This window comes from Pteropus alecto, unplaced genomic scaffold (genome assembly GCF_000325575.1).
Source record: "Pteropus alecto unplaced genomic scaffold, ASM32557v1 scaffold131, whole genome shotgun sequence".
Classification (NCBI taxonomy): domain Eukaryota; kingdom Metazoa; phylum Chordata; class Mammalia; order Chiroptera; family Pteropodidae; genus Pteropus; species Pteropus alecto.
The window spans coordinates 6,630,672-6,644,485 of NW_006434709.1; the positions used below are offsets into that span (position 1 = coordinate 6,630,672).

Below are 13,814 nucleotides of genomic sequence, written 5' to 3' on the forward strand. Positions count from 1 at the left end.
AAAAAAAAAAAGTCTAGCATAACTTTACAGATGATCATGCTGTAGGACCTGGCAGTTTCTACCCAGACTAAACTTTCTGGCTACTTAGCCTTAGAAGCAGATATTTCTCTGGACTCAAATGTAGTTGTAGCCTCATTATCTAATATCAGGAGTGTCTTTTAGTTCGTTTTTATATGTTTCAAGCAGCAACAGCTCTTACCTTTGTAGTGAAGTTACCCTTAACCACACTAAACCTGAATGTCCTTAGCATTTATTATTTAAACCAAATATTAGACCCTTGTGTATTTGCAAACCTTATAGAAGGCAATGTGACCTAGTGGAAAGAGCCCTGGAATCGGACACATAAGAGCTCGAATTCTGACTTTGAGATTTGCTAATCGCGAGCTTTTTGACAAATTACTTACTGTCTCCTTCCTTTGGTTCTGTCCTCTGTAACATGAGTTTAAGGACGCTTGACTTACAGAAGGTTTTGGAGAGGAGTAAATATTGGGAAATGTCCTAATATAGTGCCTGGAACATTGCAAATGCTCAATTATTGTTTTAAAAAGTGAAATACTCAAACAAGTGAACCAAGAGGTGGCCAAAATTGGAATGCAACATTCTAACTGGATCACAATTCTTGCTGAACTATCCTAATAAATTACATAGGTATTGATTTCTCAGGAGAGACTTGAAGTGTATTCCACCCAACCTTCAAAAAAGAGACACCTCAGCTCCCCAAGTTTTAAGACAAGTAGGCTACATTTCTCTCAAAATAGAACATCAGTTTCCTTCTCAACATACTCAAGGACCAAGCCTCTCAATCTAATGATATTAAATATTAGTTTTAAGTTCAAAGTTTCTCTTCTCATTTTTGCAACATTCTGCCTCATCTCACCAAAACCATGATTAAGGCCAGCGTCATCATTGTCTCAACATCCACAAGTCTTTTTGTTAACCTTTGAGTCCATAAAAACTATCTGTATAATCATGGTGTAGATTTTAGGCTATAAATCCTGTTTAAATGCACATGCCCAAAGCTAAAGTTGGTTGGAAAAGTCTTTTGAAAGATGAAATCCTAATTTTAAATGACATAAAATAGGGCTGTATGTTAGCCCCTCCCTGTTCTTCATGCAGTCTGTGTAAATTATTTGGCACAGCTATCCAGTGAATTACATGGATGCCCTCCAGCCAGTGGGAACAGAAAGACAAACGTCTTCCCTGGTGCTTATATGAATTTATCATTAGAAACTTGGGACAGCTTTATGAAGTAGTTGGACCTGTTTTCTGATTAGTGTCAGAACCTACAGCTGAACTTATCCTGTGGAGATGGGGGTTGGGGAAGGGGCAGTGCTGGCCTGCAGGCCCAGCTCAGGCGTTTGACTACTAGGGTATGTAGGAGGAGCCCTGTTTATTTGTTGGAGGACTCAGTAAGCCCTGAGGCAAAAGAATAAAAAAGAAAACTCTGGAACTGAAGGGAGCTGAAGGATAGGCTCAGAAACCCAGATGCCTGAATTCTGCCCTGAGACCCTGGCTGACTGTTGGTGTGGAAGGATGCTTTTAGATAATATACGGGATAATGTTACCCAAGCATCCTCTGAGCCAACTCTAGGGCTCTTGTCTCATGTTCCTCAGAGAGAGGTCTATTAGGGACTCGAAAAGATAAATCTGTCCATTCGGGATGCTAATGAAAGAATCATTAGAAAGAGAGCTCACATCCAGTCAGAGCAGCAGATTAAGTCTGCAGATAGCAGAGCTGGAGTGGCCCCAGTGACAACTGTGAAAAAACTTTAATGGCTTCCAAGGAGACTCTATAGCACATATTGCCCACAAATGCAGAAATGAGGGGACCAGGCTTTGGAGGACCCCATATGTCACAAACACAAAGAAGAAAAAATTCTAAAGAACACATGGACAGTTTTGTCACTCAGGCTCTGGGTCTCAGCTGTGGTGTACTGAGACCCTAACACTAGGCATCCGCTCTCCTGACTTACTCTGTTCAGGCCCCAAGGAAACACTTCGCCCATCTCCTGCCTTGCATCCAAATGCCATCACGGATTGTGGGTTTTGCTGCATGGACTTTGGAGATGAACACTGCTTCAGAAGGTGGGTAGGATTTGAGCAGCTAAAGCACAGTAAGAGGACAATTAACTTGCCCAGTCTTTCCTCTCACTACAAATGGGATAGATTATTATACAACAAAGTACCGTTTTGCAGTAGTACTGAAAGACAATTTTCTTGCTTTTTAAAAAATGTTCTAATTTGTGGTTCAAAGAACAACACATATTTTATAATTTATTATCTTCATTTAAAATGTTTAAATAACTCCACTGACACTTTTGTCTCAGCTCCACAAATATTAACCAGGACACTATCACAGGAAGGAATAGGACAGGAGTGCTCCTGGCAATGATTTTGCTGCGTGGGGATTCGTTATCCTCCCAGCTATTATCCAATGGCCATATGTTCTCTCTCAGAGGATGTGCCCTGAAAAGGCCAGGGTTACCAAACACTGAAACCAAAATCATTATATTTGGTAAATGTTCTCTAATATTGATGTGGATGCTACTTTTCAGCTCATCCAACAGATCAACTGAGGGAGAACATTTGATAGCTGGCTTGTTTGAGTGAACATTTTCATATAGAACTTCCACTCTCTTCTTTTCTTGGGGGAATGATGGAAAGAGAACCTTCAAACTTTTCTCCCACCTATTTGCTGGTGTTATCCAAGGGAAGAATGGATGATCTGGTCAGAGCTTGACATTTACTGAGCCACATTCTTAAGGGTAATGGGGGTGATTGAGTCTCGTCATAGGAGAAACAGGCTCTGGCCTACATAGTTCAGATTCTTCTTGCCCACCCTTATGCTACACATATCTATACAGTAGGAAAACCACAAGGGAGGACCACCATTCTGTTCAGCCCTGTCTGGCTGAGTGAGAGGACTTTTGATCTACTCGGCTAGCTGGTTTAGTGGTTGGAATCTGTGCCACAGGTCTAGTCATGTGCCCATAGGCAGAGATTCAGAATCAGAGACAAAAAATCATAGGTCCAAGTCATATTCCCCAACTTAATTTGCCTCAAACCCTGTGTTTTGAAAGTATATTAGACAAGATAGGCTAAATGGCTATAATGAAAGTCCTATTAACCCTGCTATTTAAGCAAATTTAAAGATTTTGGGATAAAAATAAATAAATGCAGTTTCTTCTTATAGGCCTCGTTAAGCCTATCCTAGGATGAAAGAGGATGACCCACCATCTTAAGGTTCCCAAGTTAATCCTTCTTCATCAGTTTTATCACCCATCTCTAAAGCAAATTGACAATGAGTTTATGACCTATCCCTGGCACCTTTTAGTTGAGAGACAGCCTGAGGATATATTAGTTTTATTCATTTAGGTTCTCCAAGCAATAATTCTAATTTTATATGTTTCTAACTTCTCTAGGTAAGGTAATTATAAAGTAATATACCTGGGTCATATAATTTAGTGCCCCACCCCCCCAAAAAATGAGGTTTTTTTTTTTAAGTTATACACTTGACATTTTAATTTTTTAAAACCTATTTAAGATCATTTCTTTTCTTCTGTTAAACAGTGATGGAACATATCATCCTTTATGTTACTCATGATTTCTTATCTAAGCATTTATGTAGTAAATTCTTTCTAAAATCCTGAGCTGGAAAATTGTATCTTCAAATGACGTAATGCATTTTTTCCCTCACAAGCCATACAATCCACCTAGTCCCCTATTTGTCTTAGTTTCTAAGAAGATTAACACTAAATTTAATGATCAACTGTAATAGCTAATTCAAATCTGATGCCTGAAATCTATGCTCATGCTCATTTTATAGTTTTTTGTTTGTTTGTTTGTTTTTTAGGTGAGGCAACCCTTGGTTGACCTCACAGATTGCAAGGACCTTGTCATTTTACAAACCCTACTTTTTAAATTTTTTACACCTACAGCACGTGGTCTTCCTAGGTGGTCTCCTATCCAAGTACTAACCAGGCCTGACCCTGCTTAGCTTCCAAGATCAGATGGGATTGGGCTCGTTCAAGGTAGCATGTCCGCAGACTTCGTTTTATGTTTTAGTGAACGTTTTTACTTTGGAATAATTTTAGACTTACAGAAAAGTTGTGAAATAGTTCGTATATGACCTTCATCATTAGTTTCCTCTAATATTAACATCTTCCTTAACCTTAGTACATTTGTCAAAACTAGGAAATTAACAATCACGCATTATTATTAACTTGTTTGGAAAGCACCAGTTTTTCCACTAATGTCCTTTTTCTATTCCAGGATGCCAATTGCATTTAGCCCAGCTTGTTTTAATTGAAATGTGGCATCCTGCTTGAAAATCATTACGAAGATATTTAATGACTAAAAACTGGAAAAACATTTATTTATTTAAAATTTTCTAAAGATTTTCTTTCTCAAAACAAAACAAAAATAGAGACACTAATTTATCCTTAGGGCAAACCATTCCTTTGTTGGGGGAAAAAATATACCCTGAATGGGATGTTTAGTTACACAAATGTAAAGCAAGTACCCACACTTTGTGCATGTTGAAGGCTAGGAACAACCTTAAGTAACTTTAAATATGATATTAACATAAACTAAGTGTTCTACTATGCAGTTTAGTTGGGTTAAAGCTATGCATATGCTGGTCTTTTCCCTCTTGGGGAGATGGCTATGAATAGATGGGAGTTTACTTAAAATGAGTGAATAGTCCCACTGTAAATCATCCCTGAAAAAGATAACTCCTGGGACAGAAAATGGGGACTTGGGAGGAAAGCCTTAAATCTCAGTTGAGCATGGGGATTTTCTCCCTTCTCTTCCTGCCTTGGATTTCAAATAGTGAAGACATGCTCAAAGACTTCCCAGCAGTGGTGATGAGCAGGCCCTTGGGGGGACAGGTTTAGCACCTCCAGTCTCCTGAAGCTAGATTTGAGCCTCATGGGTTCTAAGAGCAGCCTGTATAACAGCAATCATTGAGATGTCCTCTAGGTTGTACTTCTATGTTAAGCTTTCAATCAAGTTTTACCCAAAATTGCAGCCTAGTCTCAGCTACGTTACGGGGAACTAAAGAAAGAGCCTGTGCAAGGCTTGAGGTAGAGTGGCAAAGAGGAAAACAATAACCCCTCTCCAAGTGCACAGCGGGTATCTGGCTGGGGCACAGTGGCTCAGCAACATGGCTAGAGAATAAGTGATTATTTCTATTTCTAAATGCATATGAACACTCATTCTCAGGCTTCTGACAAACACCTGGGGTATCTGATAGTGGTTAACTTACCATAGAGCTGATGCAGGACAGGATGAGTCTCCTCAAGTGGGGACTCAAGTCCTACACCAAGAGAAGGTCCTTGACTACACACAGGAAAGAATTTAAAGCACATGCCAGAGTGGGAGACAAAGGGAAAGTGTATTAGAGAAGAAATAAAGCTCGATAGACAGAGCGTGGTGGTCTCCTCTCAGAGACAGAGAATGAAAGAGACGCAAAGTGTTCAAGAAATTCGTTTATGTATGATTCTTAGTTTCTATGAATTAACAGTTTAAAGACTTTGTTTCCTATTTTCCTTTGATGGTATGGGTATGCAGCATGAAAATATGGGTATGCAGTGTTAAAGTTTTGTTAGTAATCTCAGCCTTCTTTCTATAGGTTCCCTAGTGGTCTGGCATAGGCAATGAATGGTTGGGTGTATTTTGTGTAGGGTAATACTTAAAGACTCTGTTTCCTTTCTTGATATGGGTAAATAGTTTGTTAGTAATCCTAGCAGGAATCTTCCTTTGTTCTGTAGGTTTCTTGTGGTCTGGCACTACATTGCAGGGTCTGAATAAAACTTGTCAGTTTGTGTAGGTCCCATGCCTCTTCCCTATATCAGAGCCAGGCAGAGGCTCAAAGTCATCATAAAGTGGGTATTAAATGTGACTCGATTTTGTGGTCCCAGACTACTGTCTCTATGTATAGGTTGTGTAAGTGTTTCTGTTCTGGTTTACTGGTTTACTTGAACTGCTAAAATTCATTTATCATTCATTCATATTTATGAAGCACCTACTCTGTACCAGGCACTGTTCTAAGCACTGGGGGTGAAAGAGTAAAAAAAGACAAATCTGACTTCATGAAAATGTCCTTGTCAGCATGGGGAAAATAAATTGCAAAGTACAACTGTGTGCCTTCTAAATTCTAACTAGGAGTGGAGAGAATCATCAATATTTTAATTTTAAAGCTTTGATTTAATTTAAATATGTTTTTGCTACATGATAAGGAAATCTGATTTGGTCCTTAAAACTAAGGAGGATTCAGTCAATGCAGTGCATCGGGAAAATTTGAAGAGGGCATTTCTACCCTAAAATACGTTTCTGAAAAGAGAAAAGGCCCTCTTAAGACTTTTGGCTCTTCTGCAGCCTAACCTCAGCAATAACCATTGAGATTTCTGCTGGACTTATGATCAAAATCTAAATACTGTCTTGACCACTCACATCTGAAAAAAAAAAAAAAAAAACAGAATAATAAAGTCTCTAGAAACAGTCTTTAGCTATTTCACCAGAATAGAGCATTTAAATCTTCTAATTGCCATTGCTGACGTAGTCTGTTGTAAAAACACAATAGTGAATAGGCAAGGACCGGAAGATCTCAAATTATTCAAATGTCGGAGAGCTACTACAAATCATCTTTCTGAAAAAATATGGTTGTCAAAGCCTGTGATCCTAATTGCGAAGACATCTGTGACTAAATAATTCTGGTTATGGAAATTGCTGAAAAGTTATAAATAAAATGTTAAATAATACAGTACGACTAATTTCTCAGGTGTTATTTCTATTCTCAAGTAAAGATCTACATGAACTAAGTGACAGCATATAGCTTTCCTGTGGGTGTAAATCTCTAGAGATATTATTCACTCACATTTGCTTATGTCCTTTTACTCTATCCGTCTCGATAACATTATTATTTCTTGCTTTGTTATTTCTTCTTTCCAATTCACATCACTAGCTCATTCTTATAAATAATTCAGCATCTGTCTGGGCATTTGTTTACAGTATTATCTTACATGATGTTATTTAGGAAGAGAGAGGGTAATAATGCTTAAATATGGGGAAATAATGTTTTTTCTATCCTTCGTGTTTGCAAAGCGGTTCTGTCACATGTCTCTGAACTTACATTGAACTTTCACTTCCAGAAAGTCTGACTTCATGGACTCAAGTCTTCTGCAAAATTTGATATAACTGAAACTTGATCAGAGGATCTAGTCCAGTCAAGTGCACCTACAAAATGATCTACCAATCTATAATTCCTGGTGAACTTGCAACCTTTGATATATTCAAATAGGCTTCAAAGGAAGCAAGTCAGATCATCTGTACACACCATGGGGCAAGCAGGACCGTATTTCCCCCCAGAAAAATACTGGTGATCAAATGCTATCTTATTCTCAATTAATCCCAGTTAACACCAAAATTATATATATGTAGTATAGAAGATTAATGTTGAGGATTTTATGAACACAAAACTCTGAATTCAATTTGATTTTTTTCACACAGTATTTGAGATAACACTGTTAAAATTTCCAGGGCAATTTAGGTAATTAAGATCTCAGAACCAAGTGTTCAAATTTAAGATCTGCAGTTGAAACTTTATTGGCTTACTTCCCACAATATATTCTACATATCCTTAGTGCTATCGGGAAGTTCACCATAATTGCAACGAACATCCAATCTTCCGGTTTCTAAATAGAGTTAAGAAAGATAAACTTTGAAAACAGAATAAAGTACATTTTGGAAGAGTTATACTTACATCTCTCTTAGTCAATGACTAAGAGTGTACTTTTTCAAAATTATGAAAACCTATAAGAATCCGGGTCAAGCGTTGACTTAGGGCCCGTTGCACTTGCTGTGCTCTCTGCTTAGAATGCTGTTTCCTTCTCACGCACTCCAGCCAACTTCCAATTCAACCTAATTTCAATTCATCTTTAGGATCTTAGCTTCCCTGACACTTCAGAAGAGGCTGAGTGCCCCCAATATATGCTCTCATGGTGCTATCTCCACTTTGTAGCACTATCCCTTTTTTTCTGTGGTTGATTGATGTCCGCTTCTCCTGTAGAAAAGCAGACCCATATCTGTCTTATTCAACACTGGCTAGTGATGTTCAAGGTAGTTGTTCAATAAGGATTTGAATGAATAAATCAATGCATGTGAGTGAAAATAACAGTTATCACTTATAGGTTTGTTTGCTACATTTCAGGCTCTGCACTAAATGTTTTACATGTGAAAGTGAATGAATAAATGACCATCGAAAATGAGCACTAAGGACATTAAAATCATCTGAATTGAATAGTAGATATCATCTCAAACAAGTTGTGCATGAAGCCTTTTGTTTACATAAAATTTAGAGGAACGTTTCAAAGTCCACTATTACATGATTTACCTATCTTGCAAATGAGGGAGAAAATCAGGTTTTATGGGTGAACTGCCAAGAGGAAAGCTTGGGAAAGACCGTCCAGGATAAAACAATAAGGTGCTAACAGGAGCCAGGGAAAAGAGGAGATAAGAGGAGACAGGAAGCCCAGGATAAATGCTTTACTCAAATTTTTCAGAGACATGAGACCCAAAAAGAGTTAAAAATTAACACTGTATATATGATTTTGTGAACTGCATTTTTCTTGCAGTACATCTTGATCATCTTATTATGTCATTAAACATTCCTCTGTAACATCTTTTCAAGTGGCTACAAGAATTCTATTATATGTATGAGCCATTGTTTATTTAACTGTCCCTTTAAGGTTGGGCAACCTAAATATTAGATTACTTCCAATTTTTTGCTATTATCAATTTATATCTAAATTTTTGCTTGTGGCTTTAATTATTTCTTTTTAATAAACTTAATATAGTGAAGGGATCAAAATATATGGACCAATATTTCTAACTGTATTTGAGAAAAACATGGATTCATGCATATTTTACCCAGGCCTGATATCATATCCTTCTTTTAATTCAAAGAGCACAAAGCTACCTACTTCAAAAAATGATCATTTAATAGCATTTTTTATTTACTTGAGTTGAGTCTCTTTGCCATTTCTTTATCTTGCCTCAATCAAAGCAGTAAAATGTTTGCAATGTTAAAAGAAGTACTACAGGTGTCACCTGAGCATGGCAGGACCTTGATCCTATGGTGAATATTTAAAATACTTGTCATAGTATTTCTTCTAACTTTGGGCGTTTTTAAATATATGTGATTGAGTGATGATCTTATAAAGCAATAACAGACCTCTCTGCTATAGTTTCAAGAAAAATATCTAGTTTTCTAGATTAGCAAGAATTTTAAAAGGTCATAACTGAATACTTTTGATTTCTTACCTCCTAAAAGGCAAACCAGGCCATTTGATGGTTTCTCTGGTCCAAAGAGAAAGGATCTTCTAAAATTAGTATGAAGCCAGTCCTACTGTGACATAATAATAGAATCGCTGATTCCATAAATAATAGGACAAGAATTCAATAGGAAAATCAGCTTGGCTGACATTTCTGGAGTAGTGAAAGCTCCTCCAAAGTTAATGCTAGAAAAAAAGATCAGGAGCCACGTTGTTTCCATCTAAAGAAAATAGTCTTGTTCAGGATGCATTTCAGCCACTAGCAACTATTCTTATGGTGCAGCTGCACGAAAATAAAATGCTATAGGACACTGTAAAAAAAAAAGTACGGCTAATGAATCTATTGAACTGCTTTGTTTAGGATTGCTATTTGTGATGCTAGGGCTTCTGTCATGTCAGTCATTACCTTGAAAAGCTTTTTTAAAAAAGTAATTCCAATCTCTGAAAACACTAATAGAATCCCAATCTGCAAAACCCTCCCTGCTGGCTTTAATCTTTCAAACCTGCATGTTGTCAGATGGATAAATTTAGTAGAATAGAGAGAGCTCTTAAAATGTATTTGGATTTCTTATAACAGAGATCTGATAATTAAAGGATCTTGGAAGAAAAAGCACAACAGACAAGAACTTGTCGCAAAAGTTTTATCCCTTTTGTTAATCAATGTCACCATAATAAATTTTTTAAGAAGTTTAATCCCATTTTCATATTTCTAGTGAAATTTGGTTTCCAGAGAAGACAACAGAAGAAGTAGTGAAATGGTTTTAACAGTATTTTCATGGCTCTTTTTTCCAGGTCTTGAACTGCTGTTATTATTTCAAAATGGCAGTTTTTCTCCCTTTAGTCCACTGGATATCATGTTTCAAACAATACCTAGCACAGCTAAAAGCTTCATGAAATGGACACTGCATTACTTGATTAAATGAAGCATTGAGACCCCCGCTGCCCTTTTCGTAGAGAACCTATGAATCCTTCAATTCTTTTCATCAGTTTTGCTCCTGGCACCCAGGATTGCTCATTCTTCTCAGCACACAGTATTTGTACATCTTTGACTATGGTACAGATTCTTTGAAGACCTTCCCCTTGTATCTCTAATATAAGCAAGAATTTGAAACATTCGCTACATTAATTAATGCTATTCAAATAATAGAAATTAAATCATCCTAGGCTTCCAGCCAAATGGAGACTCCTCTCCCCTCAAAAAAGAATAGAAGCAAATGTACACACATGTAAAAATATCCATCAACTCCAGAACTGGGAATACAGAGTCCCAGAAAGCTGCCTTCCAACTAAAAGATTCTGATGGAAATATAAGAAAACAGGTTCAATAGAATAAGGTAAAGTTTCGACCTTTGGAGAGCTGGCTCCAGACAGACTAACTTCGTTCCTGGATTTGTTCAGAGCATGCCGTTATCTCATGAGCTGGCACAGAGACCAAGGAAGATCTGACCTGGGAATCTCAGGAATGCTATATCTCAGGCACATGGATACACTTGGCAGAGAGCCCCAAACACATGAAAGTTCTATTGTCAAAATCATGATCTCACTGTAGGAAGACCCAATGTTAGGTCAGATACATGTCTGAAATCAAAAATAAAAAGTATGCTCCTCTGAGCTAATAATATAGATCTGTATGGACCATGCCATGCTCCAACCCAGAGCAGCATGACCAGTTTAACAGAACAGGAAGAGGTCATTTTCCAAACTGGTTGAATTCTAACAGAATTCCCCCACAGGATAAGAAAGAACTATGCTATGTTTTTCTGCAAACAAAATAGAATAGGCAATGACTATAAAGCACTCAGGACTGAGTCTTGGCACACAGAGATTAAAGAAATCTTTAGGTAGTGATAAAGGCATTCTTAGAGGTAGGATGGAGTCTCACAGAGGTGCAAAATAAAGAAAATATTTAGAATAGTGTATCTACAGGTCAAAAACACCATGCCTCTACCTGCTCTGCACACTGCAGGTCACTCAATAAATGTTTATTGACTTGAATTAATATGGTTTGTGGTTCTAAAATGTAGTCCAAGACCTAATTAACCAGTCCATGCAAGCCTTCAGGAAAGAAGGTCGTTCTTAATATACCTCCATTTTATATTGAGAGAATCAGAGACATGAAATGGTTTCGTAACATCCACAGGTCACCCTGTGAGTTAGAGGCATAGCCATGATGAGAGCCCAGATGCACAAACACCCACCAGCCACCAGTGAACCTGCCAGCCACTGAGAAGGCCAGTTGTTGAAGAGGCAGGAACTCCAAGACAAGAGGAATTTGAGGTCTAGACTCAGAAATTTTCAGTTCTCTCAAAATTAACTCATCAAACTCTCCCAAGTGCTGGCTCAGAAACTTGGAGCTTCCAAGTTCAAGTGAGAAGTTATGGAGGAAGAACACTAAGATGGCACCAAAAGAGGCTAAGTGAGAAGTGCCAAGGCCTCACAGAAAGGGCATGAGCTCTGGAGGCAGACAGTGCTGGCTTAGAATCCAACTCTATCACTCACCAGCTGTGATCTGAAGCAATTTACTAACTTCTTCAAGATTCAGTTTCCTCATCTATAAAAAGAAAATTGTAATGACCATCTTGTAGAATTGATGTGGAAGTTGAAGATATTATATAAGCCCCTAATATGAAGGTTAATCCATAATAGGCATTTAGAGACAAACCAACAAACAAAATGTTAGTTACAGCAATGATTCCACTGTGAACAGCAGAGCATTATACATTTAGAGGACATATGAAGGTTTCCATCGACTTGATGAAAGGAAATTTAAGGTAATTAATAAACACATGGACAGGGCATTCAATCTGCAGATCACAAGGATAATTTTTTCAGTATGAGAAAAATGTTATCCAGCAGCTCACGAGCAGATGTCACCCTGGAGTGGTGCCCTTGACACAGGGCAGGCTGTCTTTCATTGTCTGTTCTCTTTCGCTATCTCAATTAGGGCTCTTAATATATGATGTTCAGCAAATACACTACATCCTACATGGTGTATTTACATACCATACAGACTGTGGTTTTACTACAGGCTTCCAAGATTGAGGGCAGAAGTCATATGTACTTAAATTTGCCCAAGACTTAAAAAAGAGTTAAATTACTGAATATCACATCCAATGGCAAAATTTGTGACAGAATTAGCTACTGAGGAATGCCCTCCAATAAAAAACCACATTAAACCTGCATGGTTTAATGCATTTGGAATTTTATTTGATAATACAATGGTTGATATTATCTCTGTCTTCATTTCAAAGAGAAACCATCCTTTTTCACAGGCAACTAATTTCAAAGGGAATTAGACTTCTGTGGGAGAAATACTCCAGAGATCTGGACCTGGAAGCCTCCTACAACGTAGATGTCAAATAGTATCAGGGTTGAAAGAACCTCAGTGGTCTGCTGATAACTCTGAAATACATTCTAATTACATCTCTCTTGACCAATGACTGTGGTAATATGGTGACCATTTAGAACAATTTAAGAATTGTCTCCAAAGAGCAAACACTTGAAGAAACCACAACAAAACAGAGAATAGTGAAGACAATCGATTTTTATAACAAGTTAAAAATCCTTGCAACTTTCTCACTCCATTAAGTTGATATAAGTCAGAAGACTTCAAGTTGAGGGAAACCAAGAATATAAAAGCCAGGGTAGGCTTTTAAATTAATTTACCAATTTATGGCTTCTTTTAACGTGATCAAAGCTAAACTTTTGCAGGGAAGTTTTCTCAATAATAAAGGCAAGCAATTCCACCTTTGAAAACATTTTCACGTCTACTCAACAGCTTTAATTGCATGGTACCTGGTTTTCTTCAAAATTAAATTTAACATTTGTAAATTTTTATCGACAATATAGTTCTAGTTTTCCAGATTTCATGCTCAATCCCGATGGCCTAAGGGGAACATCATGATATTAGGAGTTTGTAAGGGCTCTACTTTCACTGCTTTCCCCTAAATGTTGGGCTTTCACTAAGTTCCAGCTTTTTATCTTCTATCCTCTTCTTGTCTTACTTTACATATTTCCCTGGGTGATCTCGTCCACTTCTCCCTACATGCTGATGACTCCCAACTCTCTACCATCCTTTAGCTCAGGCCTTTCTCCTGAGCTTCAGACTCAAATATCTAAATGACTTCTGGAAAACTCTTCCTCAATACCCCAATCTCAAATTCATCATGCACATTATGAAGCTCTTCTTCTCTACTACATGTACACCTCTTTCTCCTTTCTCATTTTCCTTACTGGTGCCAAGATCCATCCAATCTCTCAGACCAGAAACCTGAATACAGTGCTATGAGAGCACAGAGGAGATTTTTAAGGATAGCAGCAATTTACTGTAGCGTAGGAAAGTAAGGAGGTGTTTCAAGTGGCATAATTTAATTATCGAGACACCAAAATGAGAAAAAGCATGGCATATGTATAATTAGTTAGGGTAGGATAGGCTCTGCTGAGATAAAAAATAAATCCCATAATCTCAGTAGCTTTTCTTCT

At 37.6% G+C, this 13,814-nt stretch overlaps 1 pseudogene; it reads right to left on the minus strand.

Annotated features, from left to right (window-relative positions):
- Positions 1-3,929: 3,929 nt before the first annotated feature.
- LOC112477990 lies at positions 3,930-4,048 on the minus strand (annotated as a pseudogene).
- Positions 4,049-13,814: the final 9,766 nt, after the last annotated feature.